This window comes from Cololabis saira, chromosome 22 (genome assembly GCF_033807715.1).
Source record: "Cololabis saira isolate AMF1-May2022 chromosome 22, fColSai1.1, whole genome shotgun sequence".
NCBI classification, from domain to species: Eukaryota; Metazoa; Chordata; class Actinopteri; order Beloniformes; family Belonidae; genus Cololabis; species Cololabis saira.
The window spans coordinates 35,050,616-35,068,149 of NC_084608.1; the positions used below are offsets into that span (position 1 = coordinate 35,050,616).

General features: G+C 42.5%; 1 pseudogene; it reads right to left on the reverse strand.

Moving 5' to 3' along the window:
- LOC133423115 (NACHT, LRR and PYD domains-containing protein 12-like) overlaps nt 1–17,534 on the reverse strand; it is a 464,316-nt pseudogene that overhangs the window by 113,226 nt on the left and 333,556 nt on the right.

Consider the following 17,534-nt stretch of genomic DNA (forward strand, 5'->3'; position numbering starts at 1 on the left):
TGTTTTGGGAAAACTTATGGAAACAATTGTATTTACACAAATTCAAAATGACTTCTCTATAAATAATCTCAATTCTGATTTTCAACATGCGTATAAAACTGGATATTCAACATGCACTGCTCTCACACACCTGACAGATGATTGGCTTAAACAAATTGATGGTAAATTATTGGTGGGAACAGTGTTGTTGGATTTTAGTGCTGCCTTTGATATCATTGACCATGAACTGCTCCTTTCAAAACTAGCTGCTTATGGTTTCCAACCCTCATCTATTAGCTGGATGAAAAGCTACCTATTCAATAGAAGGCAGTGTGTCATGTTTAATGGAACTTTTTCATCTATTAAAACATTACATTGTGGCCTTCCTCAAGGAAGCTGCCTTGGTCCTCTGCTGTACTCGATATTTGTAAATGATATGCCTTATATTTAAAAAAATGCTCACACTGCAATTTATGCAGATGACACAACAATATATGCATCTGCAAAGAATGACACAGATCTGAGCAGTATTGTTCAAAAAGAGTTAACGCAAATTTCTAAATGGGTCACTGAAAATAAACTGAAACTGAATATAGACAAAACGAAATGTCTTGTTATTTGCTCAAAACATGCTGGAAAAAAGGAACACGGATTATGTGTGTCCTTGCATGGAGCTGAAATTGAGCAAGTTAAGGAGGCCAGATTACTGGGTGTTACGATTGATGAAACATTGTCTTGGGACACTCACATAAACAACATTGTAGCAAAAATGAGTAGAAGCATCTCAATCATTAGAGGAGTGCCTATTTTGTAACCAATACAATTATTAAACAAGTTATACAATCTCTGGTTTTGTCACATATTGATTACTGCCCAGTAATCTGGTCTAACGCCTCCAAACATGAAATATATAAGATCCAGTTTACCCAAAATAGAGCAGCGAGACTCGCTCTGCATAGCTCGTATAGATGTAGTGTCGAAGAAATGCATAATAAACTATCATGGATGAAAGTCAATGACAGACTAGCATGTAGCCTGATACTGTTTTTAAACAATATTTACACATGTCATACACCAAATGATCTCTTTTCTCAGTTGCTTCTTGCTAGTGATAGCCACAGCTATCATACTAGACATGAGAGGTGATTTCACCTGCCCAAACCTAAAACCCATGCACTAAAAACAACAGTAATGTACAGGGCAGTTACTTACGGGAATAGACTTCCAGAAAATCTTATTTCAACTAGTGGCAGAGTTGAAGCTTCAAGAGGAGACTAAGAAAGGAAGTTCAAAAGAAACCGGTTGTTTTAGATCGTGTCTAATGGTTTTAGCTTATTGATTTAATTGAGTTAGGTGTTATATAAATAAACATATTTTCTTGTTCTGCATTTAATTTCAATTCTTAGTATTTTATTTTGCTGAGGTTTTGTGACGTTTCCGGTTGTTTTCACTATTTTTAAATTTTCTTCTATTGAAATAAGTTTCTTTGTTTTTGTTTTTGTATTTGCCTCATTTAGTATGAAATTATTTATCTTTAGTTGGATTTATCTTTAATCTATCTGTTTTTGGTTGTTATTTTTTTTTTGTTAGTTTTTTTCACTTAGGAAAATTCCTTTTCTTTTTTTCTCATTGTTTTCTGCTTATTATCTTTAGTTTTTATTTGTTTCTGTTTTTTTTGTCTTATTTTCTTTTTAGTTGTTGTTCTTTGTACTTGTTATCTACTTTGTTTTATTCTGTTTAACTAACATTTTATATTGTACTGTAAAAGTTTTATAGAAATGTATATTTGTACTGTTGGACCCCAGGAAGAATAGTGGCTGCTGAGGCAGCAACTAATGGGGATCTGAAATAAATACATAAATAAATCTTTTCCATCTTTATTCAAAAATATAAACTTGATTTCTACGTCTCATTGTTATTTTTTCCATTCCATATTTGTCATTTACAAGATCCTTCCATTTAGAATTAATTAAATGATCATCCTTTAACCAATTTCTTGTAATTTGTTTCAACAATGCTGCTCTTAAAACTAAAAACAAGTGAGTTTCTTTCCTCTTCATTTCTTCTGCTGTTTTTCCAAGTAATAACACCAGTGGATTTTTATCAAAAGAAACAGAAAAATTATTCTCCAATTCTCTGACAGAGTTTTCACTAAATTCACTTCTAACTAAACATGACCAGAATACATGACTGTGGTGTTTTATCTGCTCCTGCATTTTCTACAACAATTTGAATTTAGATCACATTTGTACTTACTTTAAATTTGGGGTGTCCTAAAATATCTAATTAAAATCTTCCACGCAAACTCCTTCCAATAATTTGAATTAGTTGTTTCATAAATGTTTTTACACATTTGTTCCCAATCAACAGAAGAAATATTACAAAGAAGTTGATTCTCCCATCTTTGTTCTGTTTTTGATATGTGGAATAAAAGTGAGCTCAGAGTCAAAAATCAGGCCCAGATTTGTAAGTGATTTTGAGGGTTTAAATCCTGTAACTTTGGTAAAAGTTTCTCTCTCTGGCCTTCAGGACCGATGAGTAAAACCTCCGTTTGTCCTGGTTGAGCTGTAGGAAGTTTGCTGCCATCCATGACTTCATGTCTAAAATACAGTTCAAAAGGGCAGCAATTGATATTATGGATTTCTTCAAATTGGAAAAAATAAAGTTTACAATTAGGGGTTCATTAGAAAGTTCTTCTCCAGCTGGAAACCATTTATTACTTATTTAGAAAATGTGAGAGTATTTCCAAAGGACTGAGCTGATGTCTTTGTTTTTCTATCCCTAAGAATAGTAACAGAATAATTACTAATACATTGGTATATAACTCTGGGGTGATATATGACAACATTCCCACTCAAGTATTTACTAGTTTAACTTGTGACTATTACTGGAATTGATAATCATTGATCTAAGAACTAATTATTAATCTCTAGATAACCCATTTCGTTTTATTTTCTTAGTTAAGTTTACATTCATTGCACTACTACTAATTTTTTGTTATGTCACTATATATATATATTTTTTTTAAACTTTTATTATTATTATTATTATTTTTTTTCTATTCCCAACGTGGATGACAACATGAGTTTGTGTTTTCTTCTGAGTCCTGATGAACTGGACGACATCATGGACTACGTTTACGTCAGTCCAAATTCAGGTTATTGCTAATATTCCGGTTCCTGAAACATTGGGAATATTCCGTTTCCATGGTAATTAATCATTTATCTGGATCAAACCAGCGACGCACGGAGAATGTGATGACACAATTCCCGTCATTTCTGCTTCTTCTTCCTGGATCCAAATTCAAAACAAATGCTGCTTCAGCAACTTTTAGTAAATCTTCTATCCCGGTACTTTCTACCGTCTACAAATGCAGAAATGTTCATATCCTTCATTCCATTTATGAAGTGATTAGTCTCCTCCTGGTCTTGGTTTCTCCGTGTTTAGAAGAACTTCCTGGACTCAAAAGACCAGAATTCCTTGTGAACAGAGCATGAGCAGAAAACAGATTCCTGTTCCGTTTGATGGGGATATTCCGTTACGTTTACATGACCCAATATTCAGTTTTAAAAGGAGGAACCCAGGGCTCATATTGGGGTTTTTAAAAACCAGAATATGAGCATATTCAGGTTATTCAAAGGGGTTATTGGTGTTTACATGGCCGTGTAACCGGGTTATTGCTGATATTCAGGTTGTAAAAGGTTATTGATGCTGGAAACACAGTCAGTGCAGGCAGGTGTGAACTCCTCAAAGCTGCTGCTCAGGTTCCCAGCAGGGAAACTTCCACATCTTTTTAGGGCTCTGCTTTCTGCAGAAGGTTGATGAGTGGGCGAGGGAAAGCTGCTTGAACGGGACCTGCTGCAGGACTTTTCCTTCCTCTCACAGGAACCTGTGGTGGAGAGTTTTAGAGGACCAGAGGAAGGCGGAGCGTTGCTCGCTGGGATCGCCTTCATTCTGATAAAAGGCTCACATCCTTCTCCCAGGTTGGAGTCTTCTTCTTCACGCTGTTGTGTCTCTTCACTGCTGCTTTCAGCAGATTTAGGAGCAGGGACAGAAGGAATGTTAGTCTGAGAGCAGGAAGGAGCGGTGGGAGCAGACCAGGGTGTTTTTTTTTACAGTATATTTATATATAGTATAAAGTATATTTATTGATTTCAAAGGGTCAAACAATAGTGAATTAAATGACTTTACATCAGTGGTTTTCAAATGTTTTCAGTCAGGCCCCCCTTGGGGAATTGGAAATATTTTAGAGCCCCCACCTAACTTTCCCACCTAGACTGGTAGAATTAATCGTATATAATTGTACAAACATTACTCTACTAATAATAAGATACAAAACCCAACTATAATTTTATATTGTATTATTAATTGAACATGAACAAAAGTGCTTGTATTGGCAAATGATTCGGTGACACTGAAATAATTAGAATAATAAAATAAAAATAATAATAATATAACTTTATTTGTATAGCACTTTTCAATACAAATACCAACCAACAATTATGATACTAACAATAATAAGTAGTAATTGAAACTAGGCCTTCCTCCCTGAGTATTAATTTTTTTTAGAACTTATTTTATGAACATATATTAATAGACATGAACTCCTATTTGTACTGCAGGTTGTAAATAATCACATGACTATTCCGTTCCTATTCCACACTCTATCAGTGACTTGTGTGTGCTTGTTTCCCTTGCAGATCTTCTCAAACCAGCTGTTGTCTCTTGATATTCTCCAAATATCTGACTTTCCTTTCCTTTGTTTTGTAAAGATCTTCTTTGAGGTTTATTTTCCCCGTCATTGATCTCCACCTTGTCGCTAGACTCCATCCCAATCCCGCATTGACCCGGCGGGACCCGATCCCAATGCAGCCGTCTGGTTTCCAGCTCCGCTCCGTCTTCCTCCCCCCCTGCAGTACCTCCACGTCCCACTAGGGGGGCACACCCCCCCTGCAGTACCTCCACGGCCCACTAGGGGGGGCACACCCCACAGTTTGAAAACCGCTGCATTACATCAATATGCACCCTCTTTTTTTTTTAGACGGGGGTTTTTGACGAGGGGAGAGTTGGAGGTTGGTGGAGCCACAAGCTTCACCAACCTTTGCTGGTGTTGAGAGATTATAGGAGGACGTCTACTCTGAGAACAATCCACCTGCTCCACCGTCGTCTGTTTGGCTCCAATTTGTTCTGCAGATAAAAACAGATGAGACGGTTGTTTTATTTGACACTAAACTCACGACATCTGGAAATCATTTTAAAGTTACACCTGAAATCACAACAAGACTGTAAAAATATGAGAGTTTATGGAAACGGACATGTAAAACCATGGTGGCTCTAATGAATGTGAGCAGGTAAATAATGATGAGTGAGCAGAGGTGCGTGCAGCGTCCCAGCATGCACCTCTGCTCACACTGAACTGGCTGCTCTGTCTGATGCTGAAGCTGCTTCTGGGTCTGGTATCAAACCCGTCCTTCCTGATGAGGAACCTGGGTTTCTTCCTGAAGCTCATGTTCAATCCAGAGCCAACGCTTTAGCTGCCATGGTGGAGGATGCTGGAAACCAGCCTGGAGTTCAACACCTTCCTCCAGAAATCTGATCAAGAATGACTGAATCTCCTCCTGAACAAGATCAGTCAATACTTGGAACATTCAGTCAAGTCTCTCTGTCACACCTCGTGTTTCAGTTTTGTCTTGACTTCCCTTGTTCAGAGACTCACATGAAATGATAAGTTTACATATTTATGCTCATAAACAAGGAGAGTTCTGCAGAGTTCGTAACCTGGATGAACCAATACGACGACTATTCCATCAACTGAACCTATTTATGATGAAATAACTGCACAAACATTTCATTTTTATGAAAAATACAGTCCTGTTTGTATATTATTATATTATCACTGCAGTTATTAGATTTTAAAATACTTGATTTCTTCTGGAGTGGAAAGTGGAAATGTCGAGAAAAAAGTGGAAATGTTGAGAAAAAAGTGGAAATGTTGAGAAAAAAGTGGAAATGTTGAGAAAAAAGTGGAAATGTCGAGAAAAAAGACGAAATGTCGAGAAAAGTCAAAATTAAAAAGGAAAGGAAAAAGTGAGAAGAAAAGAGAAAAAAAGGAAAAAAAAGAGAAAAAGAGAAAAAAAAGGAAAATAAATAATTAAATAAATAAAAGGTGAAACATTTTTGAAAAAGCTCCAGGAGCCACTAGGGCGGCGCTAAAGAGCCACATGCAGCTCTAGAGCCGCGGGTTGCCGACCCCTGTACTAGACCAATAATGTGTTAACTTATTATATTATTGGTTCAAAAACGTAATTCCATTCTTGTTTGTTCCTGTTTGTGTTCCGTGTGAAACGGCCACATGGACGAGGTTATTGGTGGATTTTCCATTCTGGGTTCCTTCAGAGTTCAGAGCTGCAGTGGAGCAGCTGTGTGTCTGAACATCCTGGAAGGCCGTCAGCTGGAATACTCCTTTATTTGTGGACACGTGAACACCAGCACAACACTGGTCTACAACACACATCTGGATCCTCTGATCCTGCAGCCTGTCATCATCCTCCTCTCACAGCTTTACTGGGGAAAGCAGCCGCTGAGAAGCTGCAGCTTCACTGGAAACACTGGATCTTTGATAGACACTGGTTTTAGTAGAAAACTGCTGGAAGCAGCAGGACCGACTCCAACCTCCACTGACCTGAGAGTCTGCAGCTGGTAGTGTGGACTCTGCAGCAGTTTAGACAGCTGCTGCACATCTGCAGCACGCAGGTTGTTGTTACTCAGGTCCAGATGTTTCAGGTGGGAGGGGTTGGACTTCAGAGCTGAGACCAGAGGAGAACAGCTGATCCCTGACAGACCGCAGTGCTGCAACCTGAACAAAGACACCAGAGAAGAAGAACCAGATCAGTCTGATGGTCAGTGTGGATCAGCAGGAGATCAGTCTGATGGTCAGTGTGGATCAGCAGGAGATCAGTCTGATGGTCAGTGTGGATCAGCAGGAGATCAGTCTGATGGTCAGTGTGGATCAGCAGGAGATCAGCCTGATGTCTGCAGGTTAGTGTCAACACAACTTTATCATCACATTCATCTGAACACAAAACTAAAACATGTCTGACCTCAGAGTCTCCAGTCTGCAGTCTGGACTCTCCAGGAAACCACACAGATGTTTCACTCCTGAATCCAGCACGATGTTGTAACTCAGGTCCAGAAGTTTCAGATGTTTCAGGTGGGAGGGGTTGGACTTCAGAACTGAGACCAGAGAAGAACAGCTGATCCCTGACATATTGCATTTCTCCAACCTGCATGAAGAATAAAAGATGTGAGCTGAACCACCAGGGTGCAGGTTCCAACAGAACCAGTGAAAAAGATCTTCATCAATATTCATGACATCATGCTGCTGCTCCAATGAAGACGTAGTGACTTCAGCTCTGCAGCTCTGCAGCTCTGCAGCTCCACCAGTGGATCATCCATACAAACTCATGTTGTGTTGGAATATCTCAGTCGGTACAAACGTTAGAATCTCAGTGTTTGGATCAGATGAAACATGTTGGACAGATGAAGATGAAGATGTTTGTAGACGATGCTGCACGATCTCTGCACAAACAAACATTCTGCTGCACAGGTTCAGTTCATGTTGGGATGGAATGAAGACGTCTTTGTTGAGGGAACATCGTTCACCACTCTGTACTGCACACTTGTGCTCCACGGAGAGGAAAGCAGCCTGCAGACACTTCAGCTGGTTTCTAATGATGTCAGGAGCAGATGAGTCCAGAGACCAGGATGGTTCAGAGCAGCTCAGGTGTTTGTGGCTGCAGAACTCACAACTGTTACAACTTCAGTCAAAGAACAAACCTCAGAGTCTCCAGTCTGCAGTCTGGACCATCCAGGAAACCACACAGCTGCTTCACATCTGAATCCTGCAGCTGGTTCCCCCTCAGGTCCAGATGTTCCAGATCAGACGGGTTGGACTCCAGAACTGAGACCAGATCATCACATCTGATCTCTGACAAACTGCAGCGCTCCCACCTGGAGAAAGAATAAAACACAGATAAACATCTAGATGAGTGTTTTCTCCTCCTCCGTTCAGGGGGGTGTGGTGGGCAACACTGGAGCTTCACAGTCACAAGGTTCCTGGTCCAAATCCTGGCCCGGTTCTTTCTGCCTGGCGTTTCCAGGATCTTCCCTCACGTTCACTCAGAAACTCCACAGTTCAGAAACACGTCTGTCAGGATTCTTGAAGCTTCCACATTAAACGCAGGACGGAGATACCGGGTCGTTTCTTTGATCAGATGATCATTTTTAACGACAGCCAACAAAGTACTACGTTTACTTTCAGGAATGTGGTAACAAAGTATTCCAGAGTAGTGGTGAGTACTCTGATTACTATCGGGGGATCATGGAGACTGTATGGACTTGGGAATGCAGGACTGGACTTTTACTGGTTCTGTTGCTGCCGTCAAATTCAACATTCATCAATGTTTTGGTATTTCTATCAGAATTATTATCATTATTTAATCATATTTCTGTTAATAATGGATGAAACACAAATGACAAACTTATCACAATCAAACAGAAGTGATTGTAGGAGGAGAAGAGGTTCTGGAGAACTCCATACAGGACCTGCATCATCCCACTGATAGTAATAAGAGTATTAAACACTATTCAACAATATTCCTGAAAGTAAACCAAGTACTTTGTTGTTGAAAACTACATTTGACTCTCTCAGCTGATTATACGTCTTACTTTTAGCTCTGCGGAGTCACAGATGTGTTTTATTTTACAGTGTTTGGAGCATCTTCATGAAGGAAAGCAGCAGTTTGGTCTTGTTGATTGTGAGATGTGATATCTGACATAACGAGGCTGAACATCTTCTGCTCCAGGATCTGGTGTGGACTGTCTGAGGGAGCAGCAGCAGGAAGAGCTGCTGGTCCTTTCACTGGATCACAACTGTATCTACGTATTACAGATAACATGTATTTTCATGGAATAAAGGTTGGGATGATCAGAGTGGTGTTGATTGACAGACTAATGTTACTTCCTGTTGCTTCTTTCCTCTTGCTGCTCTCTGCAGCCTCTGCTGCTCCTCCCTCCACAGACGCCACACGTGTTAAAGGCTGATGGGAAAACCTGCGTGGTGCTGGTTCTGGCGTGGAGACCAGTTTATCAACGAGCGTTTGTCTCCGTTCCTCCAGAACCAGGACAACAACGGCTGCAGGAAGCTTCTGAACGTCACTCATGAGTTCTGGACGGTGGCCGACGAGGGCCAAACGCACTGCAACGGCCTAATGCGTCTCAGTTCAGGAAAACGGCTTCAAGTACAGAAACGATCAAACTCACAAACTCAAAACCAGGTACAAAAAGAGGAACGTGGTGCAAATGAAAAACGTGCTGCAAAAAACAAAGACAAATGCAGCATCATCAAATGTAAAATATGATGTAAATAGAAACGATGCAAAGCACAAAACGATATAAAACAAGAAACCCTCTTCAAAAGAAAAATGCTTCATAACCGGTCACTACAACCGGGAGTGCTGTAACGTTAACTGGTGCTTTATGTCAATCTCTAATCATGATCTTATCTTATTAATATTATGTGCAGCCTTGTATCGTCTGGTGTAAAATATAATAAAGAAACGTCTCGTAATGTGCAGCGTTGTACAGTGATATAAACATCACATTAGCGTTCCCGCTGTATGTTTAAACCATGGACGTAAACACTGTGGTTCAGTCAGCTGTTCGGTCTCTGTTACGCTGAGAGCGCCCCCTGCAGGTTTGGAGACTTCCGGTTGTAGTGACCCGTTATGAAGCGTTTTTCTTTTGAAGATGGTTTCTTGTTTTATATCGTTTTGTACTTTGTATCGTTTCTCTATTTGCAGCGTGTTTGATGATGCTGCATTTATATTTGTTTTTTGCAGCACGTTTTCCTGAACTGAGACGCATTCGGCCGTTGCAGAGCGTTTGGTTCTTGACGGCCACCGTAGTTCTGGACCGGGGAGCTGCTGACTGAGAGAGCTGTTGGACGCTTCCATTGTCGACTCCAGCAACACTTTTACTCTACAATATGTTCACATGTGGGACGGTGCACGTGCAGTGAATGTGCAGCAGCGGAGCCCCGGGGGAAAACGTCTGCTGTAAAGAGATACGGCGGTACCGACAAACCCCGACCTCACAGCGACTACAGCGGTCCATGAAGAACCTTCTGGAGGGAGATGAAGAGTTTCCTGCCAGCTGATCCCCCTCATCATCCTCACCTCTTCCTCTTCTATTTAAACCGTCTGCAGCTCTCACTCTCACCAGAGTGGGTTTGTGGTCTCCCTGCAGATACCGGTCTCCAGCAGTTCTCCTGGGACTGCTATGCTGGACCGGATCTGTGTCCTTGGACCTGTTTCAGGTCCAGCCCTGATCGCTACGTCTGTCTGAGCTTATCTGTCTGTCTTGGGTTCTGGCCCTGGCCCGCTGTTCCTGGATCTGTCTTCTGCCTCACACTAACAGAACTACAGACCGTCCTGGTCTCTGGACCGGTGGCCCGTCCCTGCACGGTCCCCATCTCCCTCTCCTGGTCCCTCTGATTCCTATTTGGGTCAATAAGTATTTAGATGAGGGTTCTTTACTCCTGGTCAGCCGTCATTCCAGCCCAGTCCCTGAAACCTGAACAACATGTTAGTTTGTTAGCCGTCAGCAGAAACCCGTCTTCCTTCAGGACGTGTGTGGTCTGTGTCTTCAGGGGGGTCTGTCTCCGTCAGAGATGAGCTTTCATAGAGGATTTAAAGATGAATATGTAACTCACTTCTGTCTGGTTCTGTCTGGTTCTGTCTGGACCTGGAGCTGCTTCATGACAGCAGGAACACACATGTGTGACGGTGAGGTGTGTGTGGTTCTAACAGAACACACATGTGTGACGGTGAGGTGTGTGTGGTTCTACCAGAACACACATGTGTGACGGTGAGGTGTGTGTGGTTCTAACACACATGTGTGACGGTGAGGTGTGTGTGGTTCTAACACACGTGTGTGACGGTGAGGTGTGTGTGGTTCTAACACAACACACATGTGTGACGGTGAGGTGTGTGTAGTTCTAACAGAACACACATGTGTGACGGTGAGGTGTGTGTGGTTCTAACAGAACACACATGGATCACAGCAGGTTTCACATGAAATGTGAGTGAATGATGAAGAAGCAGCAGGAGGTTCAGACGATCAACACCTGAAACTCCTTCACCTGGACTGACGGAGTCTTCTCTGTTTGAGGAAACCAAAACCTCCAAGAAAACTCCAAAAGCTCCAGTCAGAACCGACCTGAGAGTCTGCAGCTGGTAGTCCGGACTCTCCACCAGACCAGACAGCTGCTGCACATCTGCAGCCTGCAGCTTGTAGTTGAATCTCAGGTCCAGATGTTTCAGGTGGGAGGGGTTGGACTTCAGAGCTGAGACCAGAGAAGAACAGCTGATCTCTGACAGACCGCAGCACTGCAAGCTGCACAAAGACACCAGAGAAGAAGAAACCAGAGCAGTCTGATGGTCAGTGTGGATCAGCAGGAGATCAGCCTGATGTCTGCTGGTTAGTGTCAACACAACTTTCACATCAGATTGATCTGAACACAAAACTAAAACATGTCTGACCTCAGAGTCTCCAGTCTGCAGTCTGGACTCTCCAGGAAACCACACAGATGTTTCACTCCTGAATCCTGCAGCTGGTTCCAGCTCAGGTCCAGATGTTTCAGGTGTTTCAGGTGGGAGGGGTTGGACTTCAGAGCTGAGACCAGAGAAGAACAGCTGATCTCTGACAACACGCAGCCCTCCAACCTGCATGATAATAAACAGCTGATGACTTCTGTAACTGCGTTGAAATAAATGTTTCAGAAAACATATTAGTGTAAATAAACTCATAGTTAAACAGCTCTGAAGTTGAAATGTTAAGAAGTCCTTGACCAGCAATAATGTTTTGGTATTGTTCACTAAGTGATGTTATTAAGGTTAATGTCACTGAAAATGCTGAAATGCTGAAACAAAAGTGCACAGTTTTGAGAATCTGAATCTTTTTTTGCGTAAGCAAGAATTCCACCAAAAAATTCACGTTAAAATCCACACACTCTTTGTACATGAGGCCCCTGGAATCTCATGACACCGATGCACGGCTTCTGTTCCTGGATTACAGCTCAGCCTTCAATCCAATCAGGCCGCTGAAGCGACCACGAAGCTGGCAGACCTGGAAGTTCCCGCTCCCACCCAGAACTGGATCCTGGACCTTATCACAGACAGACCACACGTGGTGAGGATGGGAGAGAAGGTCTGCTGAGCTCACAGTGAGCACAGGAACCCCGCAGGGCTGCTGCCTCAGCCCACAACTCTTCTCCCTCTACACACATGACTGAACCTCCAACCAGGACAATAACATCCCCATCAAGGACGGGACGACACCTCCATCCTTGGTCTGATTACAGGGAAGGACGAGTCCTCGCACAGGAACCTGGTCCACAAAACCACTGTCTCTGGGGAGACAATGATCTGGTTCTGAACCTGGACAGAACTAAAGAATTCATCCTGGACTTCAGGAACCCCCCCCCCTCTGCAGCCTCCTCTCCTCAGGGGACTGTGGTTGAGCGGACTGAGAGCTCCAGGTTCCTGGACCTTCAGATCAGTGAAGCCTCAGCTGGAACAGCAGAACACACTGCAGCTCTGGTGGAGAAAGCTCAACCCCCTCACAACGTACAATACAATACTTACAAAAGCACAAGTAAAATGTGCAATAAATCTCTCATCTACCTGGTAAATGTCCTGTATTTAACGGTGATGCAACTCAGGGTCCTCAGCTATACAAGGATATTGTATACGGTGTTTATATTTTTGTATTATATGTACATTGTTGTTATTGCAATATACGTTGACTGTCGTTATATAGTTATTTATCCTTTTGTTATTTATGTGTATTTCTGACTTGACTGACTTTGGGAGAACGCAAAAGAATTCCAATGTATCAGTAGCGTCTGGTGCAAATGCTAATAAACCTCTATTCTATTCTATTCTATTCTATTCTATTATTCTACTATATTCTATTCTATTCTATTTTTTATTCTATTCTATTATTTTAGTAGTTTATTTTATTTTACTTTATACCACGGTCTGTGTGAATACTGGATTCTGATTGGCTGACAGGTGGAGGTTAAAAGTGATAATCTACACCTAGAAAACAAGTTTGGTCAAATTGCCTGATAACTTTAATATCATTACTGGATAAACTGCCAGGTGGTAACCACGGCAACGGAGATTCAGGTGGTAACCACGGCAACGGAGATTCAGGTGGTAACCACGGCAACAGAGATTCAGGTGGTAACCACGGCAACGGAGATTCAGAGAAGAAGAGCCGGCTACCACAGGACGGCCACATGAGGGATTTTCTAATTTATTTTAATTTATTTGGTGAATTTAACAATTTTGATGACTGGGATGCAGAAGAGGAGAGAAAAGAAACTAGCTGAGCGGACTAGAATATCTCCCGTTACCAAGGAAACGGACTAGAATATCTCCCGTTACCAAGGAAACGGACTAGAATATCTCCCATTACCAAGGAAACGGACTAGAATATCTCCCTTACCAAGGAAACGGACTAGAATATCTCCCTTACCAAGGAAATGGACTAGAATATCTCCCATTACCAAGGAAACGGACTAGAATATCTCCCGTTACCAAGGAAACGGACTAGAATATCTCCCTTTACCAAGGAAACGGACTAGAATATCTCCCTTTACCAAGGAAACGGACTAGAATATCTCCCGTTACCAAGGAAACGGACTAGAATATCTCCCGTTACCAAGGAAACGGACTAGAATATCTCCCTTTACCAAGGAAACGGACTAGAATATCTCCCGTTACCAAGGAAACTGAGTTATGGCTTGTTAAAAAACTTCCAACGGCTGGTTGAGAGATTAAATAGTCGCTCAGCCGCTCCGCTGTGGCTTGTTATAAAACTAATGATTTACACTGAAAACACATTAAAGCATGAATAAATGATTTAATTATGTTTTTTGGTAAGTGGATAATGTTCTTCCAGGTGACATTAACATAAATATATGGACTTCGCGGAGGCAAACCGCCCCGCGTCGTCCATATATTTCTGATAATGTTCACCTCGTCGGGCATTATCCCTTACATATTCTATTCTATTCTATTTTGGACAGAACTTTTAGAGCCAGTTCCATCTTTGGAGGATGATAAGTGAATAAATGTGGAAACATCTCCAGTGGACTGACCTCAGAGTCTCCAGTCTACAGTTTGGACTCTCCAGTCCACCAGACAGAACCTTCACTCCTGAATCCTCCAGGAGGTTCTGACTCAGGTCCAGTTCTGTCAGATGGGAGGGGTTGGACTTCAGAGCGGACGCAACAACTTCACAGTGAGTCTCTGAGAGAACACAACCAACAAATCTGTGATGAGAGAAAACATGATGTCAGTTGTAATAAAGTCTGATTTAAAGCCAGACTGACCCACAGGAGTTACAGGACGGTGCAGGAGATCACAGAACCAGAGTTACTAGAATTAAAGTCACGTACCAAGTACAACTGTGTCCACATAAAACTATTGTAGGTTTACAACTCTGAGCCGTTTAAACTTGTAAACTTCTTCAATAATCTCAATGAAAATGTCTGATGTGATGAGTTCTCTGTAAAAGTGTCTGTAAGTTCACATCAACAAAACTCCCCGGTGGTTCTGATGTTTCATCTTTCTCCGTTACATAGATTAATCTCTGAGCAGCAAAAACATCAACTAGATCAAGTGTTTGAAACATGAACCTCTGGTTGACGTGACTTGAGGTGAACCAGAATAAAACAAACACATCCGACTTCAAAAGTTTTCATTTTCAAGATCAAAACCAGATTTGAAGAAGTGAACTGCTAACTGATGGTGTTATTGATCCATCTGGACTCACCGAGCCTTTCTGCAGTTCCTCACAGCTGGAATCAGTCTCTGTCGACCCCGTAGTGTTGTCTTGTACTTGTTCAGGTCCAACTCATCCAGAACCTCCTCCGACATCTGCAGCATGTAGGCCAGAGCTGAACACTGGATCAGTGAGAGTCCCTGCTCTGATCTGTTCTCTGACTTCAGGAACTCTTGGATCTGCTGATGCATCATTCAAACGTTCAAAGACTCTTTAGATATTATTTTTGAGTTTGTACATTCCTCCCCTTTAATCAATAAAGAAGAAACAGCAGATTTTCCTTGTCTTGGTTTTTCCAGCCTCATAAAGGATGGATTTTCCATCTTCTGCCACTTGGACCGTGATCTGACAAAAGCACCTGGGGCTTTGTTAAAGGTATCGTGACATCATTTTTAACATGCTTTTAACACTATTAAAAGTCTTGGCCAACATCCCTTAAATGTGTCTAAAAGAGTGTAACAAGAAAAACTTCACTCTAGTACTCCATTCCTGGCTTTTTATTACAGTGTTTTTTTGCGCCGTGAAAAACGGGTCCTTTTCCCCCTTTCCTGTCAATCATTGCCCCGCTCCTCCTCCAAACCTCCTCCAACCAACCGCTACACACTTCTGCCAGCGTCTCCACACACACGCGCGCACACCAAACCACAAACACCGACACACAGCCCAGACAGGGCGACTACAGCCCGGGGATGAAGTCCAACCGGGACCAGAGGACCGGGACCGCAGCTCCCCGCGAGCAATACACTCACAGCGGCGTCGGAGAGTTAAGCCGGGAGCGACAGGCGAAGCATGCACGGAAAAGCAGCAGGGCGAAGCAGACAGTCCACAGCAAACAATCACAAAAATAAAGGCATGTAAATAAAGTGTCCCCTTATCTTAAGTCCAGTCAGTGGCCGCGGGTCTTCTTAGCAGTTTTCCTCTGGTGATTAGAACAAAAGAGGCTCTAAACAGCTGCGTGTTAAGCCTCATTTATGGTTCCGCGTTAAATCGACGCAGAGCCTACGCCGTAGGGTTCAGCGTAGTGTGCGCGTCGCCGCGTAACCCTACGCCGTAGGCTCTGCGTCGGTGTAACGCGGAACCATAAATCGGCCTTTATGGTGCGCTGGAGAGGAGAGGAGGCAGGGAGCTGGGTGGAGGGGTCGGTGATTTAGCGGGCCCTGACGTCACGGCCCGCCACCAAACCAGGTGCGCCGTTTTTGCATAGTTATGCGGAAAATTCCAGAAAGCACACAATACACTGAATGTTAAAAGTTCGTTGTTTTTTGGGTGTAATTGATGTCAAGACACCCAACAAAACACAAAAAATAAATAATGAATCCATTTATAGTTTTTGTGCAGCGATTTAACATCAAACTGTCCTCCCTCCCTAAAATGTTGAAATAAAACTTGTTTTGATCAAAAACAACAATTCCAGGTTCCGGTGGAATGAGGAGGATGTAGGACGTGTTCCGCCGAGGCTCCGCTGGAATGTGACTTTTTTTACACTTTTATATCACACTTTTTAATTCTTTTTGCCGGTATTTATCCCCAACATTAAAGCTTTTCACTACCTGGCAAACTGAGGGAGAGGCAGATCTGGAGCTCGGCTAACGCCCACGACACGGAGCTCTCCCACCTCCGAGTGAATGTTAGCAAGCTGACGCTAACGCCCACGACACGGAGCTCTCCCACCTCCGAGTGAATGTTAGCAAGCTGACGCTAACGCCCACGACACGGAGCTCTCCGACCTCCGAGTGAATGTTAGCAAGCTGACGCTAACGCCCACGACACGGAGCTCTCCCACCTCCGAGTGAATGTTAGCAAGCTGACGCCACTGTCCACTCCCTGGAGAAAGAAACGCCAGGACCTGATGCCTTGTTTTCTTCCTGTGTTCAGTGAGCTACAACTCTGATGTGACACTGGTTTTGTTTTCTTGTCTAACGTTACTCCTTTCATCCTTGATTTCCCCCAACATGGCTCATGATGACTATTTGATGCTGCTGTACTTCAAGCAAACAACTGTAGCACCATAGGTGTTTTATTGTTATTACACTATTGATTTGTGAGGTGCTGCAATCCTTTTTTTTTTCCTTCTCCCATATTATTGTTCAATAAGATTGTTTAATGTAGTGATTTATTAGTCAGCTTTAGTCACCCAGCTTAGGTATCAGCACATTTATTACAGTGTAATCTGATGGACTTAACTCCATGTCTCAATTCCTTCTCCTAAGTGGTTGTAGTTCACTAGTTGTTCAGCAGAGACTCTCTTTAGAGCTTTAAGAGGTGTGACCGGTTGTTTGCTAGGGGGGTTCATTGCACACATCCCGTTTGGGGCGATGCTTCTGCTAAAGTTCATGTGGTGGACGGGCGGGTGGGAGGGGAAAGGTCTGCGTGTTTTTTATGTGTTTGTTTTTGTATTTTCTCTTTTTGTTTTACATCAGACCAGTTTTTCACTCCCAGTTTTGCTTCAGATCATCATCCTTACATAATACTGCTGTTACCTAGCGATGACCCCATCAGTGTAACATCATCCAGCGGGTGTGCCATTAGATTCACTAGTTTCAGCTGCAAAGGACTCAATAACCCCATAAAACCAAGTAAGATACTGCACCATCTTTACCATCTTACCATGTTATTTTCTTGCAAGAGACTCAACTCAAAAT